We start from the raw sequence: 6,000 nt of genomic DNA on the forward strand, positions 1-6,000 counted from the left end.
AAACAACCCAAGTTCTATCAACTGCTGCTTATCAGACCTGTGCTCCAAACCCTCCCCAAGCTCTGCTGCCCTTCTCTAGACATGCTCTAGAGCCTTAAGGTCCTTCTTGCAGTGAGGGGCCCAGAACTGAGCCCAGGATTCAGGGTGTGTCTCCACCAGTGCCAAGTACAGGGGACAGTCACTGCCCAGGTCCCGCCAGCCTCACTATTGCTGATACAGGCCAGGATGCCACTGGCCTTCTTGGCCACCCCGACATAGACTGGCTCCATGTTCAGCCAGCTGTTGATCCAGGACCTTTTCTGATGACCAGTTTTCCAGCCTCTCTGCTCCCAGCCTGTAGCACTGCATGGGGTTGTTGTGCACAACCAGGCACTTTGCCTTGTTGAATCTCCTACAATTGGCCTTGGCCCATTGATCCAGCTTGTCCAAATCCTCTGCAGAGCCTTCCTACCCTCCAGCAGATCAACTCTCCCACCCAATTTAGTGTCCTCTGTAAACTAACTGCAGGTACATTCAATTCCCTCCTTCAGACCATTAATAAAGATGTTAAACAGAACTGGCTCCAGTACTGAGGCCTAAAGGACATCACTTGTAATCATGTCAAAAGACAGGCAATGTTTTATTTCAGGTGTTGGGGTCTCCTTCGCATGACTTTTCCATGTGACTAACTGTGGTAGTTACAATGAATGTGACCCACATAGGTCATTCTCTCCATCAAGCTGCATTGTCTATTGAAAGAAACATAAACTTAAGCGTTTAAGATAGTTATAATTAAAAGTTAAGCTGGGAATAAAGAGTTATTGCCACATTTTTTTCAAAAATGATGGGCAAATATATAGCCAGCAGCCTGAGGAAAGCCATCACAGTATATAAGGCAAAAGAATGATTTGTTTCCCTTATGACAGGTCTTGACTGGGGAAGGGAACAGCCTGGGGGGCTGGAAAGTGCTGAATTCTAGTTCTTGCTTTTTGACAGTTTTTCAAGATTGACAGTCAGGCCTATTTCCAAAAATGTGCTCTCCTCTGAATAAGTGTTAATGAGCACAGCAAATGAACTCTCAGTACACCAGCTGACGATAGTCTGCCATCCCACCAGAAGCCAGAGGACTCCAGTATCACTATCCCACTGGGCAGCACGATGAGCCCATGAACCCTGCCCTGTTGAAAGCTTTGATGGGATGCTGATCATCACATGGGATGTCTCTGAATGAACATCAGCAGCGGTCTAGGGTATCTTACGTTCATATCCATGAGGGCTGAAACCCAGATCCTGAGTTCAGAGCTGTTGCTTACCTCCCTAGCCAATTCAACCAGCAACATCTTGCTAGGCTGATGAGAGAGGGAATTTCCTGCATCAAAGCTGATCTCTGTCTGCAGCCAGCACACTGAATTGTATTATGTTCTATTCTGGCTTACATAAACCCAAACCCTGGCATCTCTGGGAAACTCCAGTCGCCATTACCATCACAGGGCTGAGACTGAGCCTTTCCAGCTGGGCAACACCACTGTATCATGGGTTATAGTGTTCTCTAATGGAGCAACAGCAGCTACCTTTGACCTCTTATTCACCTTTACACTGCCCAACAAGATATATAAATATGTGCACATCGCATTTCAGGACCCTCCAAAAGTTTCCTAGGCCCGAGTTTTGCTGCAGTTGATTGGGTGCTGGTGTTTTATAAATCTGTCCCAGATACCTTGAATACCAGCATGATTCCCTATTCTAGTCCCATTCAGGACCATAAATTCAGACTTTCATTTACTATGAACCCAAGCGATTTGTGAAGTCTCGTGATACAGAAATTCAGATGTAAATATTGCATGCACAAATATTTGAACCTCTCACACTTCTTCCCATTCCAATCCCGCTCATCATTTTCAGTAGTCTTAGTGGAAGAACTGCTCACATCTGAGAGCAGAGGAGTTGCTCTGCACATGGAAATCAACTGATGAAGGCAGTTTGCTGCTTCCTCAGTCAGACATGTCTCAGGAGAAGTAAGCAGAATTTTAAATTCAGTGGCCTGCCATGTTCCCATCACCACCAGCAGAGCCCAGGGCTTATATTGCAGCCATGCTCCTTGCCTAGTTCTGCTTCTTGCTTGGATTGGCGCTGAAGAAAGTGGCAGCATCTTCAGAGTTGAAGATCCAAAGAGATCTTCTCTTTCTCCCTTTGTCTCTCCTCCTCTCCTTCTCTTTCTCTCTCTCAATTTATCTCTTTCTCTCATCTTGCTGTCTCTTAGAGATCACATGCACAGTGATATAAATATTCTTGCAGTAAGCAGCAAATCCTTCTAGTTCAAGAGACTGACCTCACTCCAGCTGTGACTCTTGTGCAAACAAACTGCTGTGCCTGTTGGGGACCCCTACAGAATTTGGTACAGGCCTGAAACACATTGCTCATATTTGTAAAACTTATGGCTATGATATCTGCATCCAGGATGTTTCCTGCTTCACTGTGGATTGTGACAGCTAGAAATGGAAACACCAAAGCCCCATTTCTGCAGCAGTTTCTCAGGTGGTGCCTGCCTGGGCACAGGGACAGGCACACATGCTTTCCCTTCTGACCAAGCAATGGAGCAAGGCTGGTTCCCACTGGTAACTGAAGGGACACAGTGTCACAGTGTCACGTACTGGCAGGAGCCCTGTAGCTCATATACACAAATATATTTTACTTTTTAAACTTTCTTTTGATGTTAAGTCAGGTGAACTTGAAAGCTAGGGACACACTTCATCTCACCACCTTTAGCTGTCTGAGAAGGAAGTGCCTGATCCAAGCCATTAATCCAGTCTTCCTACAAGTCAGTGGGGAGAGAGGGGAATTTTTACTCATTCTGCTGCCTCCTGAGGGTGGGTGTCCCTCCTGTGATCTGGCATAGGTGTGATGTGTGGCACTTGGATGGCTGGTGCTAGCTGGGAGAAATTGTACAGTCCATTTCCTCAAATTAAAAGCCTAAATATTACTTTTTCTGTGTACTCAGGAAGTGTTTCCTGAAAAATAAATTTGTGCACAAATATAAAGATCTGTTACTCATGCCTGTGTTAGGAAGGTATGCACAAAGGTCTCTCTTTTGTACACATGGTAAAATATATGGTGAATTAATATATTGGCATAAGAAAATCAGAAATGATTGAATTTAGTAGAAAGATCCTAGATATAAAATAATGTAATCCTGATGTGTATTCCTAAAAAAAAAAAAAAAAAAACCTCAAAAGGATCCTGCCATTTTCAGGGCTGGGAAATTCAACTGCAGAAAAACAATTTTTTAACACGAAATTGTTATTAACTTCTTAAAATGTAGGCATCAACACTAACATCCACTGTTTTCATATTGATTCAGTTATGTCTGGTTTTTTAGTATGAAGGCATATTTATTTTAAATTACAAGCTCCAGAGATCAAGGTTCTAGTGTTATAAATACATAGCTGGACAATCTTTCCTGAGTGCTTACTGTCAAAACAGACAAGACAGAAACGGAGGAGATGATGAAAAAGAACTGAAGTGGCTTGCTAAAAGTCATGTAACAATATCCTCTATCAAGCTCCAATGAGGAGGTAAAGCTGCTCACTGGGACTTCAAATGGACTGGATTACCCTACAGTTAGCTTGGCCTTTCCAGTTCAAGTGTTCCCCAGGGATAAAGACAGTATGACAAATCACAGTTATATTCAATTCATGAGCAAGAATTTTATTCTTTTTAGTATTGTTAGAATGGCAAAAGATACAAAAAGATTTTGTGAGGAATAGTTATGGTTGCCACATCCTTGTTAGCAATCTGTACTAGCACCCAGGTAAACTACTAGTCAAAGGCTGATGAGTATGATTTTTTTTTTTTTTAAGTGTACAAATATGAGATAATCTGAGATAACTTCAGTGGACCACATATAATCTGGCCCTATGCCATATTCCCCACTCAGCCTCCAGTGTTTCTTTATTGAGGACATTTATGGATATTTCTCATGCTCAACCAGTAAAAGGATAGTTGGTACTCTGAGCCCTGAAAACAATTGAGGTTTGGTCAGAAAATAAATCTGACTTCATCATTCCCAATATTCTTTCTCAAAGAAAGTTGTCTTTCTTCTGTTGGTTTACATTTGCTTAGAAAAATGTAAATGGAATAATTTTGTGGCAGCAGGCTTTGTGCCAAATCAAGAGCCCAGCTTCATGCCAGGCCATGTACTGTTCATCCTTCAGCCATTGACATAAAATCAGGAAAAGCTTAGAACTGGCTCTGTGTGGGTCAGCAAGCCCATTCTGGGGGCACCAGAGTGTGCAGTGATCCAGCCATGTGTAAGTCCAGCATGAGCACCATGGCATCACAGCCTGAGGGTAGATAGCCATGTCTTGGGCTGCTTTTTTATCCCACAGCTAGTCGCATTGCAAACTGACAAAAGGCTGCTTAGCCCAGGAACCCTGATAATCAGATCTCTGTGCTCATCTAACAAAGTTGTGTTGTTTTCAGGGAGGATGAGCTGTGGGAGAGGCCTCACATCTGTCTGCAAAACATCAACTGGACCTGCCCTGAGAGCACTGCCTTGCATCGCTCTGCTGGGCAGGAGGCACCAGGAAATTTGGCCTTTGTGTTTCTTCCCCCTTTTCTTGGGGGAAATGCATGAGTCAGCCATCATAGCAAGCCCTGGGCTACTTGAGGGGGTATTGCTCTCTCCTCTGGTGCAGGTGTGGACTTTGCTGTCCCATCAGCCACTCAAGCAGTATCTGGAGCCATCACTTCCAGTTGTTGAACCACCAAAGCAAAAAAAAAGGGAGTGAATTGTGGGTCATACATACCAAAATTGTCTGGATTTGAACTGACACTTAAACACTGATTGCTAGGCATTAATCTCTGCTGGCCTATCTCTTCATGAGTGAATTCACATTTACCTAAGGAGTTTTATAGACACCCTTGCAATTCCCCTTCATAAGCAGGATTTGGGAAGACAAGATTCAATATTATCATAGGTATGATCACTGTTAGAGTTGCTAATTACCTGTGGAAGATTTGTGTTTAACGGAGCCCAGGTTGCAGTGTGTTAGGTCAGGACCTGCCCTGAAAGGTTCCCTGGACAGCTCTCAGCTGCTGTGGAGCCAGGGTTATCATTTTTCAGCAAAGCCTGGGGCAGATCACTTGCAACCTGCCCCCAGAAGCAGCCTGTTCTCTCTGTGTTTCTCCACATGGTTGCTCTGTTGCAAGGGTCCATCCTCACCTTTTCCATCCATTATCTGTTGCCATTGCAAATAAAATAAATGCATGATTCAATGAAATTTTCAGTAGTTATCAGCAAATAAATATCTTTAGTCTTGTGTCAAGTGACTTCTGTGTCTTGGCCTCACAGTAGTTTCCGTAGAAGATGTTCCTGATACTATAGATAAAATTAAGTCAGAGGAAGGAATTAACCCTAGTCATAAAAATGTATCTTTACCTTTTTCTTACCACCACTGAACATTTTCATAAGTTTAATCATGTCTAATGCATTAAAAATTTATCATTTGTAACATATAATTAAAATCCCCGTGGTATAATATAGCTATAATTTGTACAAATTAATCTAGAAAAGTGCAAACAGTGATGTTTTTGTTTGCAATGTTGTCATATATTTTGCATTTTATCACAGTTTGGGGAAAAGAAAAGCTATTGAATTACTTTAGAATAATTCCTCATTTGTATTCTCCAAACTGGGCAAACAGTCTTTCACTTCTTTATAAGAGCACAGAGGTTTTACCCACCCACAGAAAGGAAGATAGATAACTAAGAATTATGTGTTAAGGCTGTGTCACATGCATGTGTGTTGTGTGTGTGAATACTGTACTGTTACAGTTCTCTGGAGAGAAACAAAGAATTTGTGGATCCTACTTTCTAAACCCATCTCCTGGGATGAAAATAAAAGCTCACTAGTCGTCCTTGATGCTGCATATCACATTACTTTCTTTTTCTTTTGGGTTTCTTGAGACAAAGAGATGCTTAGTTATATTTTCCACACAAACATTCCCTCCCTGAAATTCTGGT

Source organism: Ammospiza caudacuta, chromosome 5 (assembly GCF_027887145.1).
Source record: "Ammospiza caudacuta isolate bAmmCau1 chromosome 5, bAmmCau1.pri, whole genome shotgun sequence".
Taxonomy (NCBI): Eukaryota; Metazoa; Chordata; class Aves; order Passeriformes; family Passerellidae; genus Ammospiza; species Ammospiza caudacuta.